We start from the raw sequence: 18,306 nt of genomic DNA, 5'->3' as shown, positions 1-18,306 counted from the left end.
TGAACCAGTAGAGATTTAATCTGATTAGGTAGCATTTTAAACCTTGTGTACTGGAGGGTTCTAAACTAGGAATCTTGACAGGTTTTCACTTGTAGGTATTTCTGAGAATGAGTTAATTGTGAATGCATCTAATTAATATGAATTAATTAAAGAATGTTATATGAGAATTAATCCATAATTATTCCATTGGTTAGCATAATGGATATAAACATAAATAACATGAATACATGCAACAAGGTCAGTAGTTGTCTTAAATAGGCTTTCTGATCTGTAATTGAGTGGAGTGTATCTGGGGGAAAACATTGGTTTAAAAAGTGAATAACCTGTTTCTGGACAGATTTAACTTTTTTTAATGGGGAAAAGAGGTTTTAATAGGTTAAAGTTTATGAATTTTATTTATACACTTTAAAAACCTTGTATACTTTATACTATATAAAAAGTTTATATATTTTTAAATTGATATAGTTAATTTACAATCTTTTATTAGTTTTAAGTGTATAGCAAAGTGATTCATTTATGCATACACACATACACACATATATATATATTCTTTTTCAGGTTCATTTCCTTTATATGTTATTACAAAAAATTGAGTATAGTTCCTTGTGTTATACAGTAGGTCCTTATTGTTTACCTGTTTTACATATAGTAGTGTGTATATGTTAATCCCAACTCCTAATTTATCTCTCCCCCTTCTCCTCTATTCCCTTTGGTAACCATAAGTTATTTTTTTTTTTATGTCTGTGAGTCTGTTTCTGTTTTGTAAATAAGTTCATTTGTATCATGTTTTTAGATTCAGCATTTAAGTGTTTTCCTATGAGATTTTTTTTTTTCATCTGACTTACTTCACTCAATATGATAATCTCTAGATGCATCCATGTTGCTTCAAATGGCATTATTTCATTCTTTTTTATGGCTCAGTAATCTTCCCTTGTTTAAATGTACCACATCTTCTTTATCCATTCATTAGGGTACTTCCATGTCTTAGCTATTATAAATAGTGCTGCTGTGAACACTGGGATGCATGTATGTTTTTAAATTAGAGTTTTCTTCAGATATACATCCAGGAGTGGGATTGCAAGATCATGTGGCAACTCTGTTTTTAGTTTTGTAAGGAACATCCAATTTTTTGTTGATGGGCGGGGCTGTGTTCCTTCCCTGTTGTTTGACCTGAGACCAAACGATGGTGGAGGTAATGAAGACAACTGCTACATCTTTCACAAGGAACCTCTTCCTCAAAATATGCATTCTCATCTCTTGGTGAATATCTGAAACTACATTACACAGCTCGCACATTTCTTTGCTTTAAGACTTCACTAACGGGTTAACATGCAAAAATTATTTCCTTGGGAGATATTCTAGGCGGTTTGCCATCTAATGAAAAACAAGGCTATTAGGACCCAACAGAGCTGGTACTGACTCTTGGTGGTAGCTGGCTGAGTGGCCATAGGCAAGTTAGTTTTACTCTAAGGTCCTAATTTGCTCTTCAGGAAAATAAGGTAACAGTGGTTACTTCAGAGTTGGTGTGAAAAAGAAATGAGAAAATTATAGCAATTATCACAGTAATTGGCATATTGCTATTGTTCAGTTGCTCAGTTGTGTTCTACTCTTTGCAACCCCATGGACTGCAGCATACCAGTCTTCCCTGTCCTTCACTGGAAGATGCTTAAAACTCAACATGAATGGCTGCCTGAAGCTCTTCCCTGACTCCCATTTTCTCTTATGGGAGAAAACATGGTATGAGTAGGTCTTCAAAGGATGCTGAGAAAGGAGGGTCCGCGAGGCCCAGGAGGAGGAAACCTGCAGACAAACTTGGTCCACTTTTAATATGGTCAGACTTAGATTTTAGGAATGTACTTGCCTAACAAGTCATGAACCGACCCCATATTTTAAACTGGATATGAATTTTACTTTGTATTTTTTTAGCTGAGGAAGTAGAATGTTTAAAGTATATTCCACTTTATGTGGATAATATGTTTCCTGAGCCAGAAATGTTATTTCAGCACTTATTTCAGGGAAAAAAAAAAACCTTATACAGATAGCACTTAAAGGGCACAAACAGTTACAAATTACTTGGAGAAGGTTGAAGGCTTTTCAAACAGGGGCACACCCAAATAACTTTGCATGGCCAAAAGTGAAAAGTATCAGATGATAAATGCTGTATAAGATGCTTAAAGACAATTCACTTTTGGGGGTTAATGAAAGTTAAAATGCACATGCCAGTAGTTATAATCTTGGGTGTCTAGAACTTTGACAAGCTTAAGAAAGTTGTAGAACCTATTTTGTGGTTGTTTTAAAGCTTATATATATAAATGTTTTCATTTTAAAGTAGAGTAAAATATAGTTCTTTTATATCAGTGGTCTTTGCATGAGGGTGCATAACCTCCTAAATTACTTATGTGAATTCTCTGCAGTGAGTTTTTATCCTGCACCTAGTAAATGTCACTCTCCATTCCAGAGACAGGCATTTGATAAAACACAGGAAACAGGTACAATATAGAAATGTATAGTTTAAATATAAAATAAATGTAGTGAGTACTGTAGAAAAGTAATATTGGGGTACAGATTAGGGGAAACAATGGCACCCCACTCCAGTACTCTTGCTTGGAAAATCCCATGGACGGAGGAGGCTGTTAGGCTGCAGTCCATGGGGTCGCTAAGAGTCGGACACAATTGAGCGACTTCACTTTCACTTTTCACTTTCATGCATTGGAGAAGGAAATGGCAACCCACTCCAGTGTTCTTGCCTGGAGAATCCCAGGGACGGGGGAGCCTGGTGGGCTGCCGTCTATGGGGTCGCACAGAGTCGGACACGACTGAAGTGACTTAACATAGCATTTCTTGGATTAAGTATTTATTTTGACCTTGGAAAATATTTCCACATAAGATGGCCAGAGTTTTCCCCTCTAAATGCTGTGCTCAGAATCTCCAAATAATTGTTTATATTATAGTTTTGGGGGCTTCCCTGGTGGCTCGGACAGTCAAGAATCTGCCTGCAATGCAGGAGACCTAGGTTCGATCCCTGGGTCAAGAAGATCCCCTGGAGGAGGGCATGTCAGCCCACTCCAGTATTCTTGCCTGGAGAATCCCATGGACAGAGGAGCCTGGCGGGCTACAGTCCATGGGGTCACAAAAGGTCAGGCACAATTAAGTGATTAACACACAAATGGATTTGGCAGGGTCTAAACAGAAGTTGCGGAGAAGGCAATTGCAGCCCACTCCAGTACTCTTGCCTGGAAAATCCCATGGATGGAGGAGCCTGGTAGGCTGCAGTCCATGGGGTCGCGAAGAGTCAGACACAACTGAGCGACTTCACTTTTACTTTTCACTTTTCACTTTCATGCATTGGAGAAGAAAATGGCAACCCACTCCAGTGTTCTTGCCTGGAGAATCCCAGGGATGGCACAGTCTGGTGGGCTGCCGTATATGGGGTTGCACAGAGTTGGACATGACTGAAGCGACTTAGCAGCAGCAGCAGCAGGAGCAAACAGAAGTTGATGAATCACTTGTCTTACTGCTGCGGGAAGATCAAGCTATATTAAGATGATTAATTTCTCACAGTTTTGTTCAGGAGATGGTGGGGAGGTCTTCATGAATGAACTACTAGCACCTATTAACCATTCCTGAGCCAGCATCCATGAGGAGTGGGTACAACTGTGCTGTTCAGTGATGCCTTCTCCACTGTGAGGTATAGATATTACTTGATTTTATATGGTTCACATTGAATATCTCAAGCCATTACCACTTGTGTGGTCACAAGATTGCAAAACAAGCTCATGGTGATTTTTTGGCAAGATTTTTAGCTTTTTGTATTTTTCTCCCATTGGGGGAAAACACTCAATGCTGTAAGTAGATCAGTAGTCGATCTTATCACATTATAAACACAATTTTCCTAGGGGGCTGGATAAGGCCATTTCCTATATACACAAGACCATTAACCTGTTTTAAGTAATTGAATAGCTATTGACTACTAATTTGAACATACTGAGTTAAGTTAGCTTATTAACCAGTTTTCTGAAATGCAGTCTCACATCCCTTCCGGCCTACACGGTGCAATCAAAACCACTTCGTCTGGATGTAGGGCCCTTCCTTCTGTGTCTATGTGTTCTGATATCCTTACCAACCTGTTCCTTGCAAGGATCCTTGTCCTTTCTGCCATCCTCATTTGGCTCCTTGATAAGTTGTTACTGATCAACGCTGCTGCCTCTGACCCTTGCTGCCCCACCATACAATGATGTGAACCATTTCCTGGCTACAAATGTTAGTCTTAGGCTCTTGGCAGTGGCCACAGTGCAAACCAGACTTCACTTGCTCCTTCCCTTTGCAACCATGTCTGACAAACCCCATAAAGCTGAGGTAGAGAAGTTTGATAAGTTGAAATTGAAGAAAACACAAACACAAGAGAAGAATGCACTGCCTTCAAAAGAAACTATTGAACAGGAGAAGCAAGCAGGGAGTCAAAAGTAAGTCACAATACCTGCACTGCCAGAATGCAATGTACATTCCACAAGCAATGCCTTATTTTACTTCTTTTTGCTGCTAACTTTGTAAGATGCAAAGAGGTTGGATCAGCTTTAAATGACTGTGCTACCCTTTTTCACATCAAAGAAACTAGAACTACTAACAATGGGTAGGCCACTTCTCTCTCTCTCTCATCTGCCTGTCTGACTAAAAGGAAAGGAAAAGTTGGTGAAAGAGGAAGCTGGGTGGGACAACAGTGAACTTTAGAGTAAAAAGCAAGCTGGTCCAAGATGTCCTGTGGGCTGTGAAGTACAGTTTAGACTGCCATTTCCTTTTTGTTAAAGTGATTTTAAATACTGGAACGTGCACTTTTTAAATACACAAATAAAAAGTTTTAAAATGTAAAAAGAAAATGTTGGTCTTAAAGGGCACAGAAGAGTGTGTTAAAATTATTTTGCCTAAGCTAAGTAGTTCTGTTGATATATAGCAACTAAAATAACTTTATTCTTCTCCCACTAACAGCAGTAAAACTGAAAGTGAAAAATAAGTGGTGAACAAAGTTGGTATATCATTAGTTGTAATGTCCCCTTGTTCCATAAGCAACAGTGAAATATCTGTCTTTATAAAGATAAACATGAAGATAAAATACCTATCTTCTGGTGCTTTATTTTCTCCTTTTTCATACTCCAGTCGCTATTATCAGAGACTAAAGCTACACAGATTCAGAAGCAACATATATCTGGAGACAAATGTCAAGTAATTTGTTTTCTCCTGAAATATGCATTGTAATAGAGAAATGCATGTTTATTTTCTTGGACATGTATTTCTTATAGGAAATCTTAACATTAAAAATAATTTGATTTTTGCTATTACCCAAATATCTTTAGCAAACAATAACCAGAAATTTTTGAAATTCAATTATTCTACAGTTCCTGGGCTAATTAAAATTTTGGACGATTTGGTTACACTAGTTTATGCATGTTTTAAAAAATTTCAAGCTTCCTAGTTTTACAACCTCTTCAATGCATTCTATTGTTTGTTAATAGTCTTTAAACTGGGCTTCTCCGTGGCTCAGCGGTAAAGAATCCGCCTGCAAAGCAGGAGGTGCAGGAGATGTGGGATTGATCCCTGTGTCGGAAAGATCTCCTGGAGGAGGGCATGACAACCCACTCCAGCATTCTTGCCTGGAAAATCCCATGGACAGGGGGCTTCACCTTTCAATGCAGGGGGTGTGGCTTTGATTCCTGGTTGGGGATTTAGGATCCCACATGCCTGACAGTTCAAAAAACCAAAACACAAAGCAGAAGCAATGTTATAACAAATTCAGTAAAGACTTTAACAATAATTCACATCAGAAAACATTTGGGAGGATTATAGCCCTCCAGGAGACTGGAGGGCTGCAGTCCATAGGGTTACAATGAGTTGGACATGACTGAAGCAACTTAGCATACACACATTCACTAAGCTATTGATAAAAGTTTAAGCAATAGAGAAAACTGGTGAATTATTTTTTTTTTTAAAAGCAAAAACTAAAAACCAATTCTTTGTTGTTCATGGAGCGAGACATTTCAATTTTGCACAAGAAGCATGCTTTCTGACTCACAGCAGCTCTTTTTGTCCTACAAACTGTTTCTTCCCAGTGGGAAGCACATCATATCATACATCTTTATAAGTGTACTGTGTGTAGTAGGAAAGGGTGGTCCCTTTTCAAAGTGGTGTGGGTGGATCTGCTTACACAGGCAAACTGCACCTGTAGTATTTCCCCAGTGAGATTGAGGCTGGAGGCTGCAATTCTGGGCTCACTCTACACAGTTAGGTCTCAATTACCTCTTCTGATGAGGAATAGCAGATATCTTGTGCCCAACATGGTGATTTCTAAAGTACATTTTTTAAAAGATATTTTTTGATGTGAATCATTTTTAAAGTCTTTACTGAATTTGTTATAATATTGCTTCTGCTTTATGTTTTGGTTTTTTGAGCTATGAGGCATGTGGGATCCTAAATCCCCAACCAGGGATCAGACCTATACCCCCTGCATTGGAAGGTGAAGTCTTAGGTGGCTCACACAGTAAAGTCTGCCTGCAATGCAGGAGACCTGGGTTCAATCCCTGGGTCGGGAAGATCCCCTGGAAAGGGAAATGGCAACCCACTCCAGTATTCTTGCCTGGGAAATCCTATGGACAGAGGAGCCTGTCAGGCTACAGTCCATGGGTCGCAAAGAATCAGACAACGACTGAGCAACTAATACTTCTTCTAACCACTGGACCACCAAGGAAGTCCCCTAAAGTACATCTTGAACATACAGAATATGTATTTAGCATTTGGGTTAAATTAATTCCTTTCTGTTCAGTTTAGTTCAGTCACTCAGTCGTGTCCGACTCTTTGCAACCCCATGAATAGCAGCACGCCAGGCCTCCCTGTCCATCACCAACTCCCAGAGTTCACTCAAACTCACGTCTATCAAGTCGGTGATGCCATCCAGCCTTCTCATCCTCTGTCATTCCCTTCTTCTCCTGCCCCCAATCCCTCCCAGCATCAGAGTCTTTTCCAATGAGTCAACTCTTTGCATAAGGTGGCCAAAGTATTGGAGTTTCAGCTTCAGCATTAGTCCTTCCAATGAACACCCAGGACTGATCTCCTTTAGAATGGACTGGTTGGATCTCCTTGCAGTCCAAGGGACTCTCAAGAGTCTTCTCCAACACCACAGTTCAAAAGCATTAATTATTGGGCACTCAGCTTTCTTCACAGTCCAACTCTCACATCCATACATGACCACTGGAAAAACCATAGCCTTGACTAGACGGACCTTTGTTGGCAAAATAATGTCTCTGCTTTTGAATATGCTATCTAGGTTGCTCATAACTTTCCTTTCAAGGAGTAAGCGTCTTTTAATTTCATGGCTGCAATCACCATCTGCAGTGATTTTGGAGCCCCCCAAAATAAAGTCTGACACTGTTTCCACTGTTTCCCATACCATTTAAAAAGAGGTTTGTGGCAAGATCTAAATTTCCCTTTGTTTTCTGAGTCCTGGTTTTGATAGAAAAGGGAAGTGATTCCAAATTGTGTCATGTGTCAGGAAAAAGGTACATGGTATGAGTTTTTGACTGGTGAGGCAGTCAATTCTGTACTCGCTGTCTGGGTAGTTCCTTTGCCAATTCATGCTTTATGGTAACATATTCTAGGTGTTAAGGACATAGTAGTGAGCAAGAAAGGAAGGTCACTGATCTCATAAACTGCATACTTTAATTGAGAAAAATAAAAAGTAAAAGAAGAAAAATATTAAAAATTCAGTTAGTGATTTGTGCTATGAAAATTTTATAACCTTGTTAATATGTAAAAGATTAAATGGGGAGGGGGCATCATTAAATACAGTGATTGGAGGCAACCTCACTGAGAGTGCAACACAAAGAAGAGACTTTTATGGCAGTCAGGAGACAGTCATGGGCATGAGTTGAGCATGTTTGAGAAAAACCAAGACCAAAATAAAGAAGAGAGTTGAAGGAAATGATGAGAGACAGGAAAGAAGATAGATTACTTAGATACCATATTATGAAATACACTAGTACTATATAATCAAATAGCAATAGTGATTATTGGAACCTACTGTAAAAGCTAGTTCTTTTGGGACTAATGCTTACTCTTCTTTGACTTGTGAAAAGGAATTTCATAAACCTGCCTCAGGATTCATGTTAAAGTTATTTTGAGGAATTCTGAGACTCATTTCTTTCATTGTAACCATTGTAAAGGCGCTCCCCAAGTGGCACAGTGGTAAAGAATCCATCTGCCAATGCAGGAGACTCAAGAGATGGGGGTTTGAATACTAGGTTGGGATGATCCCCTGGAGGAGGAAATGGCAACCTACTCTGGTATTCTTGCCTGGAAAAATTCCATGGACAAAGGAGCCTGGTGGACTACAGTCCATGGGATTGCAAAGAGTTGGACATGACTAAGCATACAAACACACACACAACGACTGTAAAGCTGATCTATGAGAACATTGGATATTACCATAATTTTGTTCCCTTGAATATTTGCTGGGCTGATTTGATGTGATTTTCCCCGTTCCTGTAAATGATGTTATTCTATCTATAATGTCTTATAGAAAAAGTTTCTAATTTCCTCTTTATCTACTAGCTGACTCATCCATCCTTGTGGGTCCATATTCTTCTCTTGTAGTTAGGACTTCCTTGTAGTTATAAGAAAAAACGTGTGTGTATGCATGCGTGTATGTACACTTACACAAAGATACAAACACACATGTGTTACCACTGAGCTCTTTTGTTTCTTATCTTTAAGCAGGAAAGTAACGATTGCCTTCATTCTCCCTCATGGAGGTTAAATAAATTGATGAGTTTATAGGTAAATGCTGTTACTCATTAAAAGTTTTGGCAATAAGGAGTTCATGATCTGAGCCACAGTCAGCTCCCAGTCTTGTTTTTCCTGACTGTATAGAGCTTCTCCATCTTTGGCTGCAAAGAATATAATCAGTCTGATTTCGGTATTGACCATCTGGTGATGTCCGTGTATAGAGTCTTCTCTTGTGTTGTTGGAAGAGGGTATTTGCTATAACCAGTGCATTCTCTTGGCAAAACTCTGTTAGCCTTTGCCCTGCTTTGTTTTGTACTCCAAGACCAAATTTGCCTGTTACTACAGGTGTTTCTTGACTTCCTACTTTTGCATTCCAGTCCCCTATGATGAAAAGGACATCTTTTTTGGATGTTAGTTCTAGAAGGTCTTGTAGGCCTTTATAGAACCATTCAGCTTCTTCAGCATTACTGGTTGAGGCATAGACTTGGATTACTGTGATAATGAATGGTTTGCATTGGAAATGAACAGAGATCATTCTGTTGTTTTTGAGATTGCATCCATGTACTGCATTTTGGACTCTTTTGTTGACTATGAGGGCTACTCCATTTCTTCTATGGGATTCTTGCCCACTGCTGCTATAAAATGGTCATCTGAGTTAAATTCACCCATTCCAGTCCATCTTAGTTCTCTGATTCCTAAAATATTAGTGTTCACTCTTGCCATCTCCTGTTTGACCACTTCCAACTTATATTGATTCATGGACCTAACATTCCAGGTTCCTATGCAGTATTGCTCTTTGCAGCATCGGACTTTACTTCTATCACCAGTCACATCCACAACTGGGTATTGTTTTTACTTTGGCTCAGTCACTTTATTCTTTCTGAAGTTATTTCTCCATTGAGCTCTAGTGGCATATTGGGCACCTACTGACCTGGGGAGTTCATCTTTTAGTGTCCTATCTCCTTGCCTTTTCATAGTGTTCATGGGGTTCTCAAGGCAAGAATACTGAAGTGGTTTGCCATTCCGTTCTCCAGTGGACCATGTTTTGTCAAAACTTCCACCATGACCCTATCGTCTTGGGTGGCCCTACGTGGCATGGCTCATAATTTCATTGAGTTAGACAAGTCTGTGGTCCATGTGATCAGTTTGGTTAGTTTTCTGTGATTGTGGTTTTCATTCTGTCTGCCCTCAGAAGGATAAGGATAAGAGGCTTATGGAAGCTTCCTGACCAACTGAGGGGGAAACTGGGTCTTGTTCTGATCAGGGGGGCCATGCTCAGTAAAATTTTAAGCCAATTTTCTGTTGATGGGTGGTGCTATGTTCCCTCTCTGTTGTTTGACCTCAGGTCAAACTATGCTGAAAGTAATGAAGATAATGGAGACATCCTCAAAAGGTCCCTTGCTCCCACTGCCACACCCAGTGCCTCCAACCCTGTAGCAGGCCACTGCTGACCCATGCCTCTGATGGAGACTCCTGGACACTCAGGGGCAAGTCTGGGCCAGTCTCTTGTGGGGTCACTGCTCCTTTCTCCTGGGTGCTGGTGCACACAAGGTTTTGTTTGTGCCATCCAAGAGTCTGTTTCCCAAGTCCTGTGTAAGTTCTGGTGGCTCTGTGGTGGGGTTAATGGCAATCTCCTTCAAGAGGGTTTATTGCCATACTGAGGTCTGCTGCAGCCAGAGCCCCTGCCCCTGTGGCAGGCCACTGCTGACCTGTACCTCCACAGGAGACACTCAAACATGGTTCTGGCTCAGTTTCTGTGGGGTCTTTCAGTCCTGGTGCGAACAAGGTTTGTTTGAGCCCTCTGAGCATCTCTGGTGGGTATGGGATTTGATTCTAAATGCAACTTCACCCCTTCTACTGTTTTGCTGGGGCTTTTACTTTGCCCTTGGACATGGAGTATCTTTTTTTGGTGGGATCCAACATTCTCCTGTTGACGGTTGTTCAGTGGTGAGTTGTAATTTTGGAGTTCTTGCAGGAGATGAGTGAATGTCCTTCTATACCGCCATCCTCCACCATCTTTTGTAGATTTGATGTGAAGGTGGTGCCAGTGTGAAGAATCCACCTGCCAATGCAGGAAGCATAAGACATGTGGGTTTGATCCTTGCTTTGGGAAGATCCCCTGGAGAAAGAAATGAAAACCCACACCAGAATTCTGTCCTGGACAATGCCATGGACAGAGGAGCCTGGTGGGCTATAGTCCATGGGGCTGCAAAGAGAGAGACATGACTGAGCACACACACATACACAACTTACTGCCAAAATGAGACTTAAATTGAAGAAAGTAAGGAAAACCAATAGACCATTCAGGTATGACCTAAATCAAATCCCTTACAGTTATACAGTAGAAGTGACAGATTCGAGGGATTAGATCTGATAGAGTGGCTGAAGACCTATGGACAGAGGTTTGTGGTATTGTACAAGAAGCAGTGATCAAGAACATCCCCAAGAAAAAGAAATGCAAAAAGGCAAAATGGTTGACTGAGGAGGCCTTACAAATAGCTGAGAAAAGAAGAGAAGCTAAAGGCAAAGGAGAATAGGAAAGATATATCCATCTGAATGCAGAGTTCCAAAGAATAGCAAGGAGAGATAAGAGAGCCTTCCTCCATGATCAATGGAAAGAAATATAGGCCAACAATAGAATGGAAAAGACTAGAGATCTTTTCAAGAAAATTAGAGATTCCAAGAAATATTTCATGCAAAGATGGGCACAATAAAGGACAGAAATGGTATGGACTTAACAGAAGCAGAAGATATTAAGAAGAGGGGCAAGAATACACAGAAGAACTATACAGAAAAGATCTTCATGATGCAGATGACCATGATGGTGTGGTCATTCACCTAGAGCCAGACATCCTGGAATGTGAAGTCAAGTGGGCCTTAGGAAGCATCTCTATGAGCAAAGCTAGTGGAGGTGATGGGATTCCAGTTGAGCTATTTCAAATCCTAAAAGATGATGCTGTGAAAGGGCTGCACTCAATATGCCAGCAAATTTGGAAAACTCAGCAGTGGCCACAGGACTGGTAAAGGTCAGTTTTCATTCCAATCCCAAAGAAAGGCAATGCCAAAGAATGCTCAAACTACCACACAATTGCACTCATCTCACATTCTAGCTAAGTAATGCTCAAAATTCTCCAAGCCAGGTTTCAACAGTATGTGAACCATGAACTTCCAGAGGTTCAAGCTGAATTTAGAAAAGGCAGAGGAGCCAGAGATCAAATTGCCAACATCTGTTGGATCATCAAAAAAGCAAGAGAGTTCCAGAGAAACATCTATTTCTGCTTTATTGACTATGCAAAAGCCTTGGACTATGTGGATCACAACAAACTGTGGAAAATTCTTAAAGAGATGGAAATACCAGACCACCTGACCTGCCTCCTGAGGAAGTAACAGTTAGAACTGGACATGGAACAACAGACTGATTCCAGATTGGGAAAGGAGTTTGTCAAGGCTGCATATTGACACCTTGCTTATTTAACTTATATGCAGAGTATATTATGCAAAATGCCGGGCTGGATGAAGCACAAGCTGGAATCAAGATTGCCAGGAGAAATATCAATAACCTCAGATAGGCAGATGATCTTTGGCATCTGCCTTATGGCAGAAGGGGCTTCCCTGGTAGCTCAGATGGTAAAGCATTGGCCTACAGCGCGGGAGACCTGTGTTCAATCCCTGGGTCGGTAAGATCCCCTGGAGAAGGAAATGGCAACCCACTCCAGTACTCTTGCCTGGAAAATCCCATGGACCCAGGAGCCTGGTAGGCTATAGTCCATGGGGTCATAAAGAGTTGGACACGACAGAGTGACTTCACTTCACTTCACTTCACTTACGGCAGAAAGTGAAGAAGAACTAAAGAGCCTCTTGATGAAAGTGAAAGAGGAAAGTGAAAAAGTTGGCGTAAAACTCAACACTCAGAAAACTAAAATCATGGCATCTGGTCCAGTCACTTCATGGCAAATAGATTGGGAAACAATGGAAATGGTGAGAGACTCTATTTTTGGGGGCTCCAAAATCACTGCAGATGGTGACTACAGCCATGAAATTAAAAGACACTTGCTTCTTGGAAGGAAAGCTATGATCAATCTAGACAACATATTAAAAATCAGAGACATTACTTTGCCAACAAATATCTGTTTAGTAAAAGCTGTTTTTCTCAGTAGTCATGTATGGATGTGAGAATTGGACTACAAAGAACTCTGAGCCCCAAAATTGATAATTTTGCACTGTGGTGTTGGAGAAGACTCTTGAGAGTCCCTTGGAAACTAAGGAGATCCAACCAGTCCATCCTAAAGGAAATCAGTCTTGAATATTCTTTGGAAGGACTGATGCTGAAGCTGAAAGTCTAGGACTTTGGTCACCTGATTCAAAAAACTGACTCACTGGAAAAGACCCTGATGCTGGGAAAGATTGAAGGTGGGAGGAGAAGGGGATGACAGAGGATGAATGGTTGGATGGCATCATCAACTCGATGGACATGAGTTTGGTAAGCTCTGGGAGTTGGTGATGAACAGGGAAGCCTGGTGTGCTGCAGTCCATGGGTTTGCAAAGAGTTGGACATGACTGAGTGACTGAACTGAACTGAAAATATGAACCTGAGGAAACTCTTGTTAGTGGGCACATGCCAATAGCATTGGTAGAACAAAATACTTTAAACTGTAGAGAAAAAATGAGGAAAAAAAAGTGGGATGAGAATCAGAGTATATTTGCTGTGTTTCCCTCTATAACAAACTATCCACCAGGTGTTTAGTAGCTTAAACACAGCTATTCATTGTTCCTGGCATATTGTGCCTGGTACAGTGGTTCTTCTGCTGGTCTTGCCTGCACTCTGTCTTACAGATGCTTCAGCAGGGGGTCATGTGGGACAGGTAGTCCTATCTTCATGTTGTCTTTCTACCTCCAGGAAGGCAGTCCAGGATTCTCTGCAGTATGATGATCTCAGCGTTACAAGAGGATGAGAAAGAGTCTTTCTTGGAAATTGCTGGGTATCATTTGCATGAAAATCACAAAACCTGCCCAGGTTCAAGAGGGATTCTGCTTCCTGAGGGAAGGACATGTCCAGAAAGTGTGGCTATTTGTAATTTGAGAGAATTAGAGTGAGGTCAAGATTCTGGAGAAAAGAGGAGCAGAGATGAGAGTAGTGATGGGAAAAGGGGAAAACAGGAGGAAGGAGGTGCATAGGAGGAGAGAAAAGTGACATCTGTAGTATCCAAGTAAAAGTTACCAGTATTCCTTTCACATTTTACTCCCATTTGACTCAAGGACTATCAATCAATTACATGTATGTTCAGCAAAGTTTTCCAAGGATTTAGAGACAATGAGTATGGAGTAGGGAAAGGAAGAGAAAGGAAGGCAGCAGAGAGAGACTGTAAGAGATGAATGGGGAAGAGGAAATAAATCCATTTATAATTAGCTCAGTCTTTGGACAAGTCAAAGCATTTTCTAACCAACATCTTGCAGAATGTAGATCTCTTATTCCTTCAGAGGAGCAACCTGACACAGAAGCATTTTCAGCATGACATCAAATAACACCCGTTTTTGAAGCAGCACTTCTTTAAGCAGTGATGATTTTATCTCCACTGTACGTAATTTGAGGATGTACTCCAATGCTTTGGACTAATACATCACTGTGAGGAACGAGTACAGACTGATGTATTAGTTTAATAATGCATTCAAATGAAATCGAATAGTTTCATTAATGACTGGGAAAAGATTTTAAAAGCAAAATCAATTAGTGGCAAGACAGAAAAATTAGAATCCCTTTATTTAAATCATACAGATGGAAAAAGTAAAAATATTGCTTGTTTCTGTTTCTTGGCAGACAGACTGTGTTGTTGGTTAAAGAGCCATGGTCCTGTTTCTTATTGGGGTAGATTTTATGTAGGCTCATTAATCTAAGCCCCTAAATTGACCAGATGAACTTGCAAGGATAAGCAGGCTCCTGTGGCTTTGTGTGGGCAGTAATTGAATGAAAGTTCTGTATAGGCTCTATTTAATGTATGACTTATAGCTCATGTTGTTTCCTTTTTCACTGACAGCCTTAAGCTTTCAGACTTAATAAGTACCTCACTGTGGACTCCAGTGATATATATCAGAACAAAGTTCAAAAACATGCAGCATTCAATGTAACCTTCTGAATTCTTGGGCCACTTGTATCCAGTACATCATGTCATCATGTTTCATAGTCCTGTGCAAGAGAAGTCCTGAGCCCTGTGCAAGGGAAGCATGGGTGATGGGCTAGTTTTCTCCCCAAGCTCCATCTTTCGTCAGGTTTACATACTACAAACAGATGGTTACGTTTTCCTGCCTTTGGAAGCCTCGAGCAAAGAATTTAGGTGCTTATAATTTTCCCCTTTCCCCAAAGATATTCCTCTTTAAAGTCTTCTTTACTGGAAATAAGTTTTCCATAGAGATCTAGCGGTAAACTAAATATATGTAAATTTCAACCTAGTAAGAGTGGAAATATAGGTGGTCTCTTTTTCCTGCTGTTTTTAGAGGAATTGTAATTGTTTGTGTTTTACAGAGCTTCAGAACTGTGTAAACACCCTCAAAAAAAAAAAAAAAAAAACCAAAGTGGAATTATTCTATACTGTTTTAATGAGTGATGCATCTGTTCAAAGTTAATGCTGCTCATTCCTCTTGGCACTGTCTGATCTAAAAGCAGGCACTAATTAGTGCTTTTACTGCACTCACTCTGTGCTGGGCCTCTTGGTCTCAGCTGTCTCTTTGGATTTAGACTAACTGGTCTTCATGGTACACCTTTGTGATTGGGCCTGGCAGTTCGTTGGTTAGTTGTTTAACATTGTCATTCCATAAAAACATTAAGTTGCTGGTATAAGATGGCTCAGTGGATAAAGAATCCACCTGCAATGCAGGAGACACCAGAAATGTGGGTTCGATGCCTGGGTGGAGAAGATCCCTGGAGGAGAAAATGGCAGACAACTCCAGTATTCTTACCTGAAAAATCCTATGGACAGAGGGGCCTAAAGAGTTGCAAAGAGTTGAACATGACTGAGCGCACACACACTTTGATAAGATTGAAGTAGAACGCATGCTACTTATTTAAAAAATAATTCTGTTTAGGTTTAAAGTAGTCATAGATTTACATAGTCCTGAGAGGAGCTTGCTTAGATTAAGTATGTAGCATCAACTGTGGCATTCCTGTTCTTTTTAAATGAGTGAATTTCCTTTAGTGCTCTTACCTAAAACAGTACATAGTATCTCCCGGAAAATGAACTTAAACCAGAACTCCAAAGCTAAAAGAGAGAATATAAGTTTTGTCTTTGTATGGATTCATGAGACTTTCTTACATTTAAAAGAGAGGTCAAGTTTTACTAAAGAATATCTGTTAGTATGGACCCAGATACACACAAGCTTGCTTTCATTCCCAGAGCTACGTATACGCTGGGTTAACAGATCTAAACACTATTCACTGATGGAGCTGCGTCATGACCTATGGCCTTGTCTCAGATGCCATTGAAACTGGAACAAAATATCTTTTACCCATATTTTTTAAGAACCAAATTTGAGTTTCATCTCAACTATGCATGTAATTCTGACAGAGTCTTATCTTTCTTATTTAAAAAAGAAAGAATGTTTTATTAAACCATTTAGTTGCAGTACAGTGGAAAAGGAAGTGAATAGAGTTGTTTCATCCTAGACTATTGACTAATAATAGAATATAGGTTTATATGTAAGCATCCTTTATAATTTAAGGGCCATACATAAAGCTCTTGCTCCCTGACATTTTCTAATCTTCCAGAAAAATAACTACTTTGAATCAATACACTTTTAAAAAAATTCTGTATCCAGGATGCAGAAGACTATTGGATAAAGTCAGAAGTGTTGATTTCTAGCACAGCAGACACATAGCCTGTCACCTCAGATGGGTCCTGAGTCTTGCTCTGAAATCAAGACTGTTCCAGTCTCTCCTCGTTACTCTCTGAAGCTCTTACCAAGAACCAAGATGAAGTCGCTCAGTCGCGTCCGACTCTTTGCGACCCCATGGATTGTAGCCTACCAGGCTCCTCCGTCCATGGAATTTTCCAGGCAAGAGTACTGGAGTGGGTTGCCATTTCCTTTTCCAGGGGATCTTCCCAACCCAGGGATCGAACCTGGGTCTCCCGCATTGCAGGCAGACGCTTATCTCTGAGCCACCAGGGAAGCCCCTGAAGCTCTTACAGACCTTCAGTATTTCTTCATACCCTCTGTCTGACTCCTCAGATTTAGCTGATGGTATCAACTAGCATTTATTCTGCAGAGTAAAAGGACCTCATCAACCTATAACCTAGCTGATGCTCAAAAATATTTGTTTAATTAAATGCTTAGTGTTTCTGTTTGAGTTGATATCAACATCAAACATTCCATCAGCTTCTACTGTCTTTGGAAATCTTGTGATAACAGACTTGTAGATGCTAGACATTTTGTGGCACATTTCTCTTCATATTGCAGAAGATGCTAGCAATAACAGCATGTAAGTCTAGTATCCCTAAATTAAAATTCCTTGTTAAAGTTGTTTGTTCAGTCAGGGGAAACTTACTGGTTAACATAACTTTTCAGTGTTTGAAAATGAGTTTTATTCAGCTATCAAAAAGACACTTAAGGCTGCCTTTTAGCAACATTGATAGATTACACCAATTTAAGTGAGCTCTTTCTAGCTTTTTTTTTTTTTAAATGATCTGACATGCAGACACACATTTCTGAAGTAGTTATAAGGACAAGAGTGCCTGAGGCTGTTACTGTGGACCATAAGCATCCCCACCTGTGGGTTTGGGTGCATTTCTTTGGTCCCAACAGCCTGACACTCCGAGGAACCAAGACTCCTGAGAGCCCTTGAGAAGTAACACAATTCTGTTACATCCAAAAATAGTTCAGTTCAGTTCAGTTGCTCAGTGGTGTCCGACTCTTTGCGACCCCATGAATCACAGCACACCAGGCCTCCCTGTCCATCACCAACTCCCAGAGTTCACCTAAACTCATGTATATCAAGTCGGTGATGCCATCCAGCCATCTCATCCTCTGTCGTCCCCTTCTCCTCCTGCCCCCAATCCCTCCCAGCATCAGAGTCTTTTCCAGTGAGTCAACTCTTCGCATGAGGTGGCCAAAGTATTGGAGTTTCAGCTTCAGCTTCAGCATCAGTCCTTCCAATGAACACCCAGGACTGATCTCCGTTAGGATGGACGGGTTGGATCTCCTTGCAGTCCAAGGGACTCTCAAGAGTCTTCTCCAACACCACAGTTCAAAAGCATCAATTCTTCAGCTCTCAGCCTTCTTCACAGTCCAACTCTCGCATCCATACATGACCACAGGAAAAACCATAGCCTTGACTAGACGGACCTTTGTTGGCAAAATAATGTCTCTGCTTTTGAATATGCTGTCTAGGTTGGTCATAACTTTCCTTCCAAGGAGTAAGCGTCTTTTAATTTCATGGCTACAATCAATATCTGCAGTGATTTTGGAGCCCCAAAATATAAAGTCTGACACTGTTTCCACTGTTTCCCCATCTATTTCCCATGAAGTGGTGGGACTGGATGCCATGATCTT

General features: G+C 40.5%; 1 pseudogene; it reads left to right on the top strand.

Moving 5' to 3' along the window:
* The first annotated feature begins 4,329 nt into the window (after nucleotides 1–4,329).
* Nucleotides 4,330–10,220, top strand: LOC104994481 (annotated as a pseudogene).
* The last annotated feature ends 8,086 nt before the right edge of the window (nucleotides 10,221–18,306 follow it).

Source organism: Bison bison, unplaced genomic scaffold (assembly GCF_000754665.1).
Source record: "Bison bison bison isolate TAMUID 2011002044 unplaced genomic scaffold, Bison_UMD1.0 scf7180017864259, whole genome shotgun sequence".
Lineage (NCBI taxonomy): Eukaryota > Metazoa > Chordata > Mammalia > Artiodactyla > Bovidae > Bison > Bison bison.
Note: the sequence above shows the minus strand (reverse complement) of the source record. Positions and strands in the feature narration are given on the sequence as shown.